Raw genomic sequence first — 15216 nt, 5'->3', positions numbered from 1 at the left:
AAGAACAAGAAAGAAACCCTAAACCCAGCAGGAGAAGAGAAATCATAAAGATCAGAGCAGAAATCAATGAAATAGAAACCAAAAAAACAATAGAAAAAATCAATGAAACTAGGAGCTGGTTCTTTGAAAGAATCAATAAGATTGATAAACCCCTGGCCAGACTCATCAAAAAGAAAAGAGAAAGGACCCAAATCAATAAAATCATGAATGAAAGAGGAGAGATCACAACTAACACCAAAGAAATACAGACAATTATAAGAACATACTATGAGCAACTCTACGCCAACAAATTGGACAATCTGGAAGAAATGGATGCATTCCTAGAGACATATAAACTACCACAACTGAACCAGGAAGAAATAGAAAACCTGAACAGGCCCATAACCAGTAAGGAGATTGAAACAGTCATCAAAAATCTCCAAACAAACAAAAGCCCAGGGCCAGACGGCTTCCCAGGGGAATTCTACCAAACATTTAAAGAAGAACTAATTCCTATTCTCCTGAACCTGTTCCAAAAAATAGAAATGGAAGGAACACTTCCAAACTCATTTTATGAGGCCAGCATCACCTTGATCCCAAAACCAGACAAGGATCCCACCAAAAAAGAGAACTACAGACCAATATCCTTGATGAACACAGACGCAAAAATTCTCGCCAAAATACTAGCCAATAGGATTCAACAGTACATTAAAAGGATTATTCAGCACGATCAAGTGGGATTTATTCCAGGGCTGCAGGGTTGGTTCAACATCCGCAAATCAATCAATGTGATAGAACACATTAATAAAAGAAAGAACAAGAACCATATGATACTCTCAATAGATGCTGAAAAAGCATTTGACAAAGTACAGCATCCCTTCCTGATCAAAACCTTCAAAGTGTGGGGATAGAGGGCACATACCTCAATATTTTCAAAGCCATCTATGAAAAACCCACCGCAAATATCATTCTCAATGGAGAAAAATTGAAAGCTTTTCCATTAAGGTCAGGAACACGGCAGGGGTGTCCATTATCACCACTGCTATTCAACATAGTACTAGAAGTCCTAGCCTCAGCAATCAGACAACAAAAAGAAATTAAAGGCATCCAAATTGGTAAAGAAGAAGTCAAACTATCACTCTTCGCAGATGATATGATACTATATGTGGAAAACCCAAAAGACTCCACTCCAAAACTGCTAGAACTTGTACAGGAATTCAGTAAAGTGTCAGGATATAAAATCAATGCACAGAAATCAGTTGCATTTCTGTACACCAACAACAAGACTGAAGAAAGAGAAATTAAGGAGTCAATCCTATTTACAATTGTACCCAAAACTATAAGATACCTAGGAATAAACCTAACCAAAGAGACTAAGAATCTATGCACAGAAAATTATAAAGTACTCATGAAAGAAATTGAGGAAGACACAAATAAATGGAAAAATGTTCCATGCTCCTGGATTGGAAGAATAAATATTGTGAAAATGTCTATGCTACCTAAAGCAATCTACACATTTAATGCAATCCCTATCAAAATACCATCCATTTTTTTCAAAGAAATGGAACAAATAATCCTCAAATTTATATGGAACCAGAAAAGACCTCGAATAGCCAAAGGAATGTTGAAGAACAAAGCCAAAGTTGGTGGCATCACAATTCCGGACTTCAAGCTCTATTACAAAGCTGTCATCATCAAGACAGCATGGTACTGGCACAAAAACAGACACATAGATCAGTGGAACAGAATAGAGAGCCCAGAAATCGACCCTCAACTCTATGGTCAACTAATCTTCGACAAAGCAGGAAAGAATGTCCAATGGAAAAAAGACAGCCTCTTCAATAAATGGTGCTGGGAAAATTGGACAGCCACATGCAGAAAAATGAAATTGGACCACTTCCTTACACCACACACGAAAATAGACTCCAAATGGATGAAGGACCTCAATGTGAGAAAGGAATCCATCAAAATCCTTGAGGAGAATGCAGGCAGCAACCTCTTCGACCTCAGCCGTAGAAACATCTTCCTAGGAACAACGGCAAAGGCAAGGGAAGCAAGGGCAAAAATGAACTATTGGGATTTCATCAAGATCAAAAGCTTTTGCACAGCAAAGGAAACAGTTCACAAAACCAAAAGACAACTGACAGAATGGGAGAAGATATTTGCAAACGACCTATCAGATAAAGGGCTAGTATCCAAAATCTATAAGGAACTTAGCAAACTCAACACCCAAAGAACAAACAATCCAATCAAGAAATGGGCAGAGGACATGAACAGACATTTCTGCAAAGAAGACATCCAGATGGCCAACAGACACATGAAAAAGTGCTCCACGTCCCTCGGCATCAGGGAAATACAAATCAAAACCACAATGAGATATCACCTCACACCAGACAGAATGGCTAAAATTAACAAGTCAGGAAATGACAGATGCTGGCGAGGATGTGGAGAAAGGGGAACCCTCCTCCACTGTTGGTGGGAATGCAAGCTGGTGCAAGCACTCTGGAAAACAGCATGGAGGTTCCTCAAAATGTTGAAAATAGAACTACCCTATGACCCAGCAATTGCACTACTGGGTATTTACCCTAAAGATACAAACATAGTGATCCGAAGGGGCACGTGTACCCGAATGTTTATGGCAGCAATGTCTACAATAGCCAGACTATGGAAAGAACCTAGATGTCCATCAACAGATGAATGGATAAAGAAGAGGTGGTATATATACACAATGGAATACTATGCAGCCATCAAAAGAAATGAAATCTTGCCATTTGCGACGACGTGGATGGAACTAGAGCGTATCATGCTTAGTGAAATAGGTCAATCGGAGAAAGACAACTATCATATGATCTCCCTGATATGAGGACATGGAGAAGCAACATGGGGGGGGTAGGGGGATAGGAGAAGAATAAATGAAACAAGATGGGATTGGGAGGGAGACAAACCATAAATGACTCTTAATCTCACAAAACAAACTGGGGTTTCCTGGGGGAAGGTGGGATTGGGAGAGGGGGAGCGGGCTATGGACATTGGGGAGGGGAGGTGAACCATAAGAGACTATGGACTCTGAAAAACAACCTGAGGGTTTTGAAGGGTCAGGGGTGGGAGGTTGGGGCAACCTGAGGGTTTTGAAGGGTCAAGGGTGGGAGGTTGGTGGAACAGGTGGTGGGTAATGGGGAGGGCACATTTTTCATGGAGCACTGGGTGTTGTGCAAAAAGAATGAATACTGTTACGCTGAAAAAATAAATAAAATGGAAAAAAAATAAAAGAAAGAACAAGAACCATATGATACTCTCTATAGATGCTGAAAAAGCATTTGACAAAGTACAGCATCCCTTCCTGATCAAAACTCTTCAAAGTGTAGGGATAGAGGGCACATATCTCAATATTATTGAAGCCATCTATGAAAAACCTACTCTTGGTGGGAATGCAAGCTGGTGCAACCACTCTGGAAAACAGCATGGAGGTTCCTCAAAAAGTTGAAAATAGAATTACCCTATGACCCAGCAATTGCACTACTGGGTATTTACACTAAAGATGGAAACATAGTGATCAAAGGGGCACGTGTACCCGAATGTTTATAGCAGCAATGTCTACAATAGCCAAACTATGGAAAGAATCTAGATGTCCATCAACAGATGAATGGATAAAGAAGATGTGGTATATATACACAATGGAATACTATGCAGCCATCAAAAGAAATGAAATCTTCCCCTTTGCGATGACATGGATGGAACTAGAGGGTATCATGCTTAGTGAAATATGTCAATCGGCGAAAGAGAACTATCATATGATCTCCCTGATATGAGGACATGGAGATGCAACATGGGGTGTTAGGGGGATTGGAGAAGAATAAATGAAACAAGATGGGATTGGGAGGGAGACAAATCATAAATGACTCTTAATCTCACAAAACAAACTGTGGGTTGCTGGAGGGAGGTGGGGTTGGGAGAGGGGGAGGGGGTCATGGACATTGGGGAGGTTATGTGCTATTGTGAGTGCTCTGAAGTGTGTAAACCTAGTGATTCACAGACCTGTACCCCTGAGGATAAAAATACATTATATGTTTATAAAAAAAAAAAAAAAAAGAAAGAAAGGATGAATACCCAACTTTTGTAGCAACATGGACGGGACTGGAAGTGATTATGCTGAGTGAAATAAGTCAAGCAGAGAGAGTCAAGTATCATATGGTTTCACTTATTTGTGGAGCATAACAAATGACATGGTGGACATTGGGAGATGGAGAGGAGAAGGAAGTTGAGGGATATTGGAAGGGGAGGTGAACCATAAGAGACTATGGACTCTGAAAAACAACCTGAGGGTTTTGAACTGGCGGGCGTGGGATGTTTGGGGAACCAGGTGTTGGGTAATAGGGAGGGCACGTATTGCATGGAGCACTGGGTGTTGTGCAAAAACAATGAATACTGCTACACTGAAAAAATAAATAATTAAATGGCAAATATGGTAATTTAAAAATAAAATTAAAAAAATCAGAAAGCAATAAGTGTTATGAGGAAAACAAGCACGTAGAAGGATAAGCGTTGTATGATTAGGGAAATTTTGTAGAGGAGGCCACAGCGAGCAGAATTTTGAGTAGAAAAGAGCCATCCAGAGATGGCTGAAGTGAAACCCTAATGGAAGATCAAGGTTGGCATGGCAGCCAAAGAATGTGACTGGACTGGACTGTACAGAGCTGGAGAAATGGTTACAGATGAGGAGAGACAGGTGAGTAGAGGACAGCTCATGTAGGGTCTTATTGTTCATGTTAAATATATTGGGTTCAATATTAAATATTTTAAATACTTGTTTAAAGAACATTGCTCTGCAAGTGCCTGGGAGGCTCAGTTGGTTAAGCATCCGACTCTTGATTTTGGCTCAGGTCATGATCTTAGGGTTGTAAGATCAAGTCTCACGTTTATCTCCATACTGAGCATGGAGACTGCTTAAGATTCTCTGTTTCCTTCTCTCTCTGCCTCTCCTCCTCTCCACACTCTCAAAACAAAACAAAAAAAGAAAGAAAGAGAGAAAGAAAGAAGATAATATTGCTTTGAAAATCATGTGGAAAATTAATTTTTGAGGGAGAGGGACAAGAGCAAAATGAGATCAGCCAGTCAGATGGCTCTTCTAGCAGGCCAGTGAAGACATACCACACTGGTGGTGTCTACTGGGGGATGAGAAATGGAGATGGTGACTCATATGAATCCAGGACTCATTTTGAGGTCATAACTAACAAATTTTGTTACCAGAATACTGAAGGCAAAAGGGCGATGCAAGATAATTTTTAAGTTTTCATCTGGATATCTGTCTGACTAGGAAAATAGAGAAAGGAGCATCATTTGCAGGTCCAAAATGATTCATAAATTCAGGCTCAGTGTAGAATACCCATTTTTTTGGCCTGAAGATCTATGCACACTCTCATTATACTAGAGCAAGGGGACTGAGACCTTGCTGGTGATTATGAACTTATTTCATGTGTTTCAGAGAGGACATCATGGTTGACAACCCCCACACAGGTGTAATAGCATATGTGTTATCAGGAAGGGAGGAAAGGTTTTAGAGACATTAACTTCAATTAGAAGACATGGCAATATTTAGAATTCTCAAAACTAGAAGCCAGTCTTATTATTCATCTTTAGAGTAAGTTCCTTAAACTCCTTATGACAAGTGCCAGTAGATGCTAATTAATACCTGTAGTTCAGTGCCCAGGCTCATCTTTGTGTATACTGCATCGTATTAACTGAGCTCCCATTATTTTCTCTAGTAATCCTTAACTATTTCTGTATTCTACACTCTTCCACTCTAAACTCTGAATTGGCTTTGGAACCAATACACTGGTTAAACATTTTTATATTAAGAGGTTTTCCCAACACACTATTTAGTGGATAAGATATATTCACAAACATATATTAAATGAAAGAGATCCATACCTTGAGGAAAGAAATCAAATTTGAAAATAATTGTGAAGACTTCCCCCCCGCCCCATATCAGTGTATAATGACTAAGGCCATAATACGAAAGATAGCAATCGGGTCTGTATCTCATACTGTTTTCAGCATGTGAAACTCAGCATGGACACTACATTTTGAGCATCAACCAAGTTAATCTGCAGGACAAACACCTTAGCACTCAAATCGAGGCAGCTTTTTGACCCTTCATGCCATCTTTTTCTATAAACCATACCATTGACGTAAGGATTCTGTTCTTCCTGATTAAAAGAGGAAGGAAATTCTGTCAGCTAAATCAATATAGTACTACTGGAAAAAAAAAATAGAAAATTGTAAATAACAGCAGCAATTTTCCATGATTGGCAAAATGCCATGGCAAAACAACGCTGATTCTCTCCAGGCATAGGAAATTATCATTTTAACCCAGCCACCCCATTCCAATAATTTCAAGGTTTTTTGTTTGTTTGTTTGTTTTTGTTTTTAAGAATGAGGAGTGAGTTTAAGTCATTTTATTATTAAATACCAATGTGCACAGTTTCAAACATTTATAAATATTGTAATTTATAGAAGACTGAGGTAATCTTAAAATTATTTGAAGTAATTTAACAATTTTTACAATTAACTCAACCTACATTTGTAGAAACATAATTATGTTTAAAAGTACCCCCAACACAAAGTAATAATTTCACAGTACCTTTCTATAACATTTTTGTCACTCAAATGGCAACTGCCTCAATAAAACCGAAGTTGATTCAATAATTTAGAAACAGCACAATCAGAACTACAAATGCAAACTACCATTAATTCCAAACAAAACAAAACCTTTTACAAAATATGAATATTTTCCCACTTTCAACACTGGTTGAAGAAAATATTAGAAGGCGTTTTTTTCTTTTCTTTTCTTTTCTTTTTTTTTAAGATTATTTGAGAGATAGAGAGAGTGAGCAAGTGAGAGAGCAAAAGCTAGGGAGGGTGGGGAGAAGCAGGGGGAGAAGCAGAGGGATAAGCAGACTCCCTGCTGAAGAGGAACCTGATTCGAGGCTTGATCATGATCTGAGCCTAGGGCAGATGCTTAACCAACTGAGCCACCAGATAACCAAGGAAGCAATATTTTCTTATTTGTACTAAATGGAAATTAACTTTAAGATTTAAAAAAAATGATGTTAGGACACTAGATTAGGTCGGTTTATATAACATGTAACACTAAATATTTTGAGAAGTTCTTGGTTTCACTGGAAGCCATTTCTAATTGCAAACCTTTCTTCATTTGTACTCTGACAGTAAGTGGAGATAATTCTCTGTGATCCCAAATAGAAATTATACTTGCTTACCAGCAATTAATAGCATATTTAGGTAGAAAGATATTTTTGGCTTTATTCCTAAGGTTTTTTTCCTACTTAAGTGTTTAATCTTTTTTGTTCTCCCCTCAAAAGAATCCAAAATATGTCTAAAATTATGCCAAAGGAAGATAATTTTATGTGAATTAGTGCTTCTTTGAAAACAATATTTACCGTAGTATTCCACAGCTATTTTTTTTTTTGCTTTTTCCTTTTTTAAAAAAACATATATCCAGCTAAAACAATGAAATTAAAAGGTAAGGTATAAGAAATATAGTTGAAGTCTCAATAAAGTATCTTTTATTTTATTTATAAATTATTTATTTATTTATAAACTTTTAGTGCTGGCTCTTTAAGAAAAAGTTTCACTTTGTAAATATACATAACTATTGCCCAAAGATGTTTTCCCCAAATATTTATACATAGTAGTCACTTAAGACCATCCCCATTACAACCTACTGAATATAATGTGCTCTGACTTTATAATGGGCTACCCTCTGTATATAAAATATATAGGCATGTATGTTACACATGAAGTGAAAAATATAAAAAGGAGAGATGAAAAAAGAAAGGGAAAGTGTCCTTCTCTACAAGCCCAGATGGCAGTTCAGTGAATTAGTGAGACTGTGTAAAATGTCTGAAGAATTTCAGTTGTGGCAAATACCTTTCTGAAAATATCTAAATTATGAGAGCACTAAATTTCCATTTTAAGAATTTAGTAGCCACCATTTTTAGGGGGTTGGTTATCACCCCATAGTCAAGTATGTGTAGTGCAGAGAATCAAATCCTAGAATATCCACATTTGAGTGTGTTTGATGAAAGATTCCAATGAAGTTCCTGAATTCTTCTTCCATCTCAGAGAGAGTGGGGTAGGACAGGATGGTAAAGGAGGGGCCAGTCCCAAGGTGGCCTGTCCAATCTTAACTCTTGATGTTAAAAAACACACCAAATGCTTCTATTGCATTCTTTCTGCTGCATTTTCTTTATTTCAAGCCACAGGCCTACTTGGAGGGTTATGCAGCAACTGGCCAATAAATAAAATCAGAGTCTCTGAATAGTGTCATCAACATTAAGAGACAATTGCTGGATTTTCTCATTAGGTAAAGAGCTCGCATCTTTGGAATCCATGAGTTGGTATCATTTATGCGATACTTGAGATGTACCTTGCTCCGATGAACATCACCATGCTATTCACTATGAAAAAAATAAAAGGGTAGACTACAGAAGATAATTAGGGTCTCCGCTTTCCGAAGACTCAGTTGTAACCCAACCCACTGACTTCATCACAGCTTTCTTCCATGTACATAACAAATTTCACTTTCCTCAGCATTGGTCTGGGGTTCAAACCACTCCACTGCAACCACTGACAGATCCTCAGATTCAAGACTCCAAACTCCAACTCCTTTTGCAGCCCCTGCAACCATGCCCCTGAAACCCAGGGCAGTTGCTTTGGGTATCAAGGGCTTCACTACTGGGATATACAGAGTATCTTATTGTAGCTGCATAAGGATTTTGTTGGTGGTTATTCCTCAGTCTACCTCCAAATGAGTGAGTGGAATTCCATAGTCACAGGTATCCAATATCTTCCAGGTTTGGAAACAAACAGCTTCTTGAATTGCAAAAGCAGTATGACATTTATTAGTGAACTGGGTGAGCCCACAGTTGATCCCTCTTACATTAGGCTCCCATTAAGGTGCATATAACCCTGAAAACCTGGGGACAAAGTAGCAGCCATAAGAACTATCTACTTCTTTAGCAAGTTTTCCAATTTCCTCTGAGGTCTTTATAATTCAAGATTGTCTCCTAGCCAGCAAATAACAGCATCGGATATAGGTACAGAGCCTGCCAATGCATAATACACTGGTTTATCTCTGCCAAGCTTATAACTCACTGTGGTCAGAAGGCCATGTTCAAAAAATACATACTGTCTATATTACATAGTAAGAAACACCTGCTCCATCTTTTGTTTTGTCCATCCTGGAAGCACATTTGCCCCACCAATGCAGCAGACTGGTCCCCCAAACACCCAGATATTGGCATACCTTCGAAGGCCCCAGGTTTCATTAGGCCACAGATTTCAGAAGAACTCCAGGCATTTGGAAGAGTTTTCATTGGGATTTTGAAAAATTTGCAGAGCTCTTTATCCCATTCCAGAGAATGAATGTCAAAAAGCATTATCCTACTTGCATTGTTATATCCATACAAGGGACACCTCCACTGGCCTCTCCTGTCAAACTCCAAATAAACCATGAATTGATGGTCCCAAAAAGAGCACTATCTTCTTCAACAGCCTTTTGGACTTTTCTCAATTGTCAAGGAGCCAACAAAGTTTCACTGCACAGAAAATAAGTGCTAGGTGGAAGGCCTATCTTGGAATTCTTTTACTAAGATTCTCAATGGTAGACCAGGTTCTTAGATTACGCTACACTGCAGCATTCTAGAGAGACTTTCCACTTAACTTGTCTCACACTATAGTAGTTCCCCTCTGATTACTGACACCAGTAGCCTTTAGGTTGGAAATATCAATATTGAGCTGTCCAAGTTTCTCATGTGTTTTCTCTATACACTCATAGACAAACCGCAGTTTCCTTCTGGTCTTGTTCCACGCATCCTTCTCTTGGAAGCTCATTTTATTTCCATTTGATGATGACTAAGTAGTTCAGTTGTTTTTAAATTGAACACCAAAAAGTGCGTTGAGTTGATGCCCTGGTCCACAGCCCCCACCAATGGCCCCAAACTGCTTTTTTTCTCCGTGGCTGTCATGAAACCAGCTTGAAGTGAGCCGTCTTTTGTGGCTTGTTTCCCAGGTGACAGTGGTGGGCAAGGGAGGGGCAGGCCTCCAGACTGGAAGACAAGACAGCGTGCTACTACAGAACCCCCCAAATTTCAAGGTTTCTAAGAGGATGAAAAACATGTTGTTTCTCTCTCTCTCTCTTTTTTAATAGCGTTTTTCTGCTATGGTATTTTAAGTTCCATGAGTAAAACTAATTACAACAATTACTATCTTTGACATGTCTACCTATATATTACCTACTCATACTTGGGACACTGCATGTCACATATTAATCACTATTTAAAGTTTTCTTGGAAAAAAGATGCCATTATATAATAAATGCAGGGACATAATTTCTGAGATTTTTTTTTTGTATTGATTAACAAGTGTAATTATGCCCATTCACATCAGCAAGCCATAGAACTAGTAGCGTGCTTGCAAATATTTAACCCACATTCCCAAAATAAAAAAGTCTTAATTTGCAAATTTTCTAAATTCCGTGGTCAACTATGGATGATTCCAAATTATTCATGTGATGTTGCTGAATGGTATATATTGGAGGAAATGAGAATAGTCAGTTTTCTTGAACAAGCATATTCTTGAACTAGTTGTACTATATATACAAGTTGATATGTGATAGTCGCCATTGTTTATATCACACATCAAAAATCTTAAACAATAACAACCTAAAATACCTTTGCAATTATGGATTTTGCAAGCATTTTCTCCAAAACTAGATTTCACTTCGTTATTATATATTCTGCATTTGCATCTACTTACTCGTTTTTATTCTAGGATTTTGCCAGCACTGGCTTAGAACTAGATGGGCAAATACTTGGTACATGCACCATCTCTGTTCTCCACAATATCCTTGTATGTATCATATACATAACTACAGTCCATCCTCCTCAGACTTAAATCCATCATCCATCTCCACACAGCGCTCCAGAAAGCCATTTTCAATTAAATATCATTTGACAAATGGTTACAGCTGCTTTGCCAATCTCAAATACTCTTGTTAATACTAACAATGACTAACACTTATGGAATCCCTTGCAGAGCAGGGCTCTAAATACTTTTTGCATAATCACTCATTTAATCATCCTGACACCATTAAATAAGTTCTATTTTTAAATCTGTTTTTACAGGTTATAAAATCAAGAAACAGAGGTTAAGTAAATTTTGCTAGTCTTATAAATGGAAAGCCTGGAATCATAACCGGACATTTTGACATTCTTACTTCACTTTGAAATCAAGATTTTCATTTTCTTCCTTTTAAAATATTTTCTCTAGAGGTCTTTTAACATCCACATCTGCCTAATTCTCCTGCAATCTCTGTCTCTACCGGATTTCATCAACCTCATCTATTAAGATCATTATTACACCGTGTCTCTCATTACTTTGGGTAAAATTGAAAGCTATATCATAATTTTATGTTGTCCAATTCAAGACTATAAAATTATTTGTCTTTATCATTCACTCAGATTTTGAATTCTAAGCACTGAACTGAATTTTTCCTAAAATAGTAACAGAAAAGCTAGACTGGCTGTTTCATTTCAAGCTCTATCTCCCTAAATGAGTTTCTCTTACATTTTTTTTGGCATGATATCAATTAAGTACTACTTTTCTAATCCTTCATTGATGTTATCCCGTATTTCAAAGTGGCATAAATTCATGTTTCATTCTTATGTTTTTTTACTTATATTGTGTTTACTTTACTATAATTTCAATAAATATCATTATATACCTAACCAGGTGTTTATGTACAAATATATAACACATGTGAAGAAAATAAAAAAAATTATTTTTTTAAAATAAGAAAATTAGAGATCAGTGGTGAATTGAAAAGTGTTCTATAGGTACAGTAGTTTTAGATAATACTGAATAATTCTTAGAGTATCTATTTCAATTCTTCTTTACTATTCATCATTCTGAATATTTAAGCATTCTTAAATGCTTAAAGTCACTTAAAACATGTTTTGAGTATAATGTATAATATGTAATATAGTATATGTTAATGTAATATAAGAGATATATAATACATATTAATGTAATATATAATAACATATTACATATATAAATATATCCTTTTCTCTATGTATCTCTTATCCTATAGCCTTGCCCTTGCATTCTTTTTTTTTTTTAAAGATTATATTTATTTATTTGAGAGACAAAGATTGTGAAAGAAAGCATATGAGAGATGAGCTAGAGTATAAGCATGGAGGAAAGGGAGAAGCAGGCTCCCCACTGAGGAGGGAACCCAATGTGGTCTTGATCCCAGGACCCCAGGATTATGACTTGAGCAGAAGGCAGAAGCTTAACCAACTGAGCCACCCAGGCACTCTTGCTCTTGCATTCTTTCCCCTCTCTGGGATTTTTTTTTTCCTTCTATGGATACTATCAGAATTAGGTGTGATATTAATAATCTGTCTTAGAAAATGATTTTTTTTTTTTTTTGCAGGGGGCTCCATATTTTGGTTTTTCCTTTTGAGAAAATCATCAGGGACCTGATGGAGTTCTAAGGTATCATCTGAAAAAAACAGATGTCTAGCATCCAGATGTGTGTCTTATTATAGGGCTTTTGTTCCATCAATCCTCTTGTTCATCAGAAAGATTGACTCCCAACAGTTCAATATATGGAACACAACATTTTACTAAAAGACAAATGTAATTAGCTACTAGCAGAAAACTGACATTTACCCTAGCCAAGGTATGTTAAAGAACACAAATCTATCTTCAAGTCATAGTTAATTTTAAAATAACATATATGCTATATCTTAATATAGTTAGAATGCTATTTTTTGTCATCCTAATGTTTATGAGGAAAATCATAACATATTATTGTGTAGTAAAATTTTAAGAAATTTTAAGAAATAAAATATCTACTTTTTCTTTCTTCATTCTCTAAGTATACTTTTTCATTATTATATAGACAATAAATTTTGGTGCAAGTATATTGTGATAGAATTATTCCTGCTTTTGTGTTTCTGAAAAGTTATTTATTTGCCTTCATTTAAATATATATAAATATTATATTTTATTATATTTTACATTTTTTTTCCAGGAAGAGAATTCTAGGTACCTAAGTATTTTTGCCCTCTCAATACTTTAAATATGTTCTTTTACTATCTTTAGCTTTATGGTTCTGACTAGGCATCTGCTGCTATTCTGGTTTTTGTTCCTTTATATATAACATTTCATTTTTAAATAGCTGTTTCTAATTTTCCATTTATTATTGGTTTAAAGCAATTTGATTATGATGTACATCAGTCTCTCTTTTTTTTTTTTAAGATTTTATTTTATTTATTTGACAGAGAGAAATCACAAGTAGGCAGAGAGGCAGGCAGAGAGAGAGGAGGAAGCAGGCTCCCTGCGGAGCAGAGAGACCGATGCGGGGCTCGATCCCAGGACCCTGAGAACATGACCTGAGCCGAAGGCAGCGGCTTAATCCACTGAGCCACCCAGGCGCCCCAATACATCAGTCTCTTTTGCTTATGGCTTATTAAGCTTATTGAACTTGCAAGTTTATATTTTTTGATTAAGTTTTAAATATTTTAGATAATATTTATTAAAATAATTTTCCTATCCCTTCTCTTTCTTTCAAATATTACAGTTATACATATATATGGTCCAGAGCCTACTGAAACTGTATTCAATATTGTTGAGTTTTTATTTATCTGTGTTATATTTTAAATAATTTCTACTTCTATATGTTAAAGATAATTTTTCTGTTATGCCTAATTTGATTTTTTTAACTACAAATCAGTGGTTTTAAAAGTTTCAGATGCTTTCTAAAAATAAATAGAATTCTGAATTGAGCCTTTTTCAAGTATCTTTCATATCTCCATATTTTTAATTTAATTTTTTTATATTTTATTTATTTTAATTTATTTATTTTTTCAGCGTAACAGTATTCATTGTTTTTGCACAACACCCAGTGCTCCATGCAAAATGTGCCCTCCCTATTACCCACCACCTGTTCCCCCAACCTCCCACCCCTGACCCTTCAAAACCCTCAGGTTGTTTTTCAGAGTCCATAGTCTCTTATGGTTCGCCTCCCCTTCCAATTTTTTTTTTTTTATAAATCATATCTCCATTTTATACACTCCAGTTTTCCTATATCTTATTGAATATCTAGAACATAATTATAACTAATTTTGATGTCTTATATATCATTTCAAATATTTATTCTATAATCATATATTCATGTGTCAGTTTCAATAGTTTTTTTTGTTTGTTTGTTTGTTTGTTTTTTATGTTGTAGTTATCTACTTCTTTGGGTAAGTAATTTTTTTTTTTTACATGATAACAATTGAATATTTTATCCTTAGGGATAATGGATATTCTCATATTATTTTAAATGTTTTCCAGTGTTTTTTGTCTTTTTTTTTCTTCCCCCCTTGGATGTGTTTAAGTTATTTGGAGCGAGTTTGAGCTTTTTTTTTTTTTTTTCATTTTATTTATTTTTTCAGCGTAACAGTATTCATTCTTTTTGCACAACACCCAGTGCTCCATCCAAAACGTGCCCTCCCCATTACCCACCACCTGTTCCCCCAACCTCTCACCCCTGACCCTTCAAAACCCTCAGGTTGTTTTTCAGAGTCCATAGTCTCTCATGGTTCGCCTCCCCATCCAAATATTTTTTTTTTTTTAAACATATAATGTATTTTTATCCCCAGGGGTACAGGTCTGTGAATCGCCAGGTTTACACACTTCACAGCACTCACGATAGCACATACCCTCCCCAATGTCCATAGCCCCCTCCCCCTCTCCCTATCCCACCTCCCCCCAGCAACCCCCAGTTTGTTTTGTGAGATTAAGAGTCATTTATGGTTTGTCTCCCTCCCAATCCCATCTTGTTTCATTTATTCTTCTCCTATCCCCCTACCCTCCCATGTTGCTTCTCCATGTCCTCATATCAGGGAGATCATATGATAGTTGTCTTTCTCCGATTGACTTATTTCACTAAGCATGATACGCTCTAGTTCCATCCACGTCGTCGCAAATGGCATGATTTCATTTCTTTTGATGGCTGCATAGTATTCCATTGTGTATATATACCACATCTTCTTTTCCATTCATCTGTTGATGGACATCTAGGTTCTTTCCATAGTTTGGCTATTGTAGACATTGCTGCTATAAGCATTCGGGTACACGTGCCCCTTCGGATCACTATGTTTG

At 36.6% G+C, this 15216-nt stretch overlaps 1 pseudogene; it reads right to left on the bottom strand.

The window, feature by feature from the left end:
* Positions 1 to 8403: 8403 nt before the first annotated feature.
* LOC123948808 lies at positions 8404 to 10025 on the bottom strand (annotated as a pseudogene).
* Positions 10026 to 15216: the final 5191 nt, after the last annotated feature.

This window comes from Meles meles, chromosome 8, assembly GCF_922984935.1.
Source record: "Meles meles chromosome 8, mMelMel3.1 paternal haplotype, whole genome shotgun sequence".
NCBI lineage: Eukaryota > Metazoa > Chordata > Mammalia > Carnivora > Mustelidae > Meles > Meles meles.
This window is presented reverse-complemented; position numbering and strand designations above follow the sequence as displayed.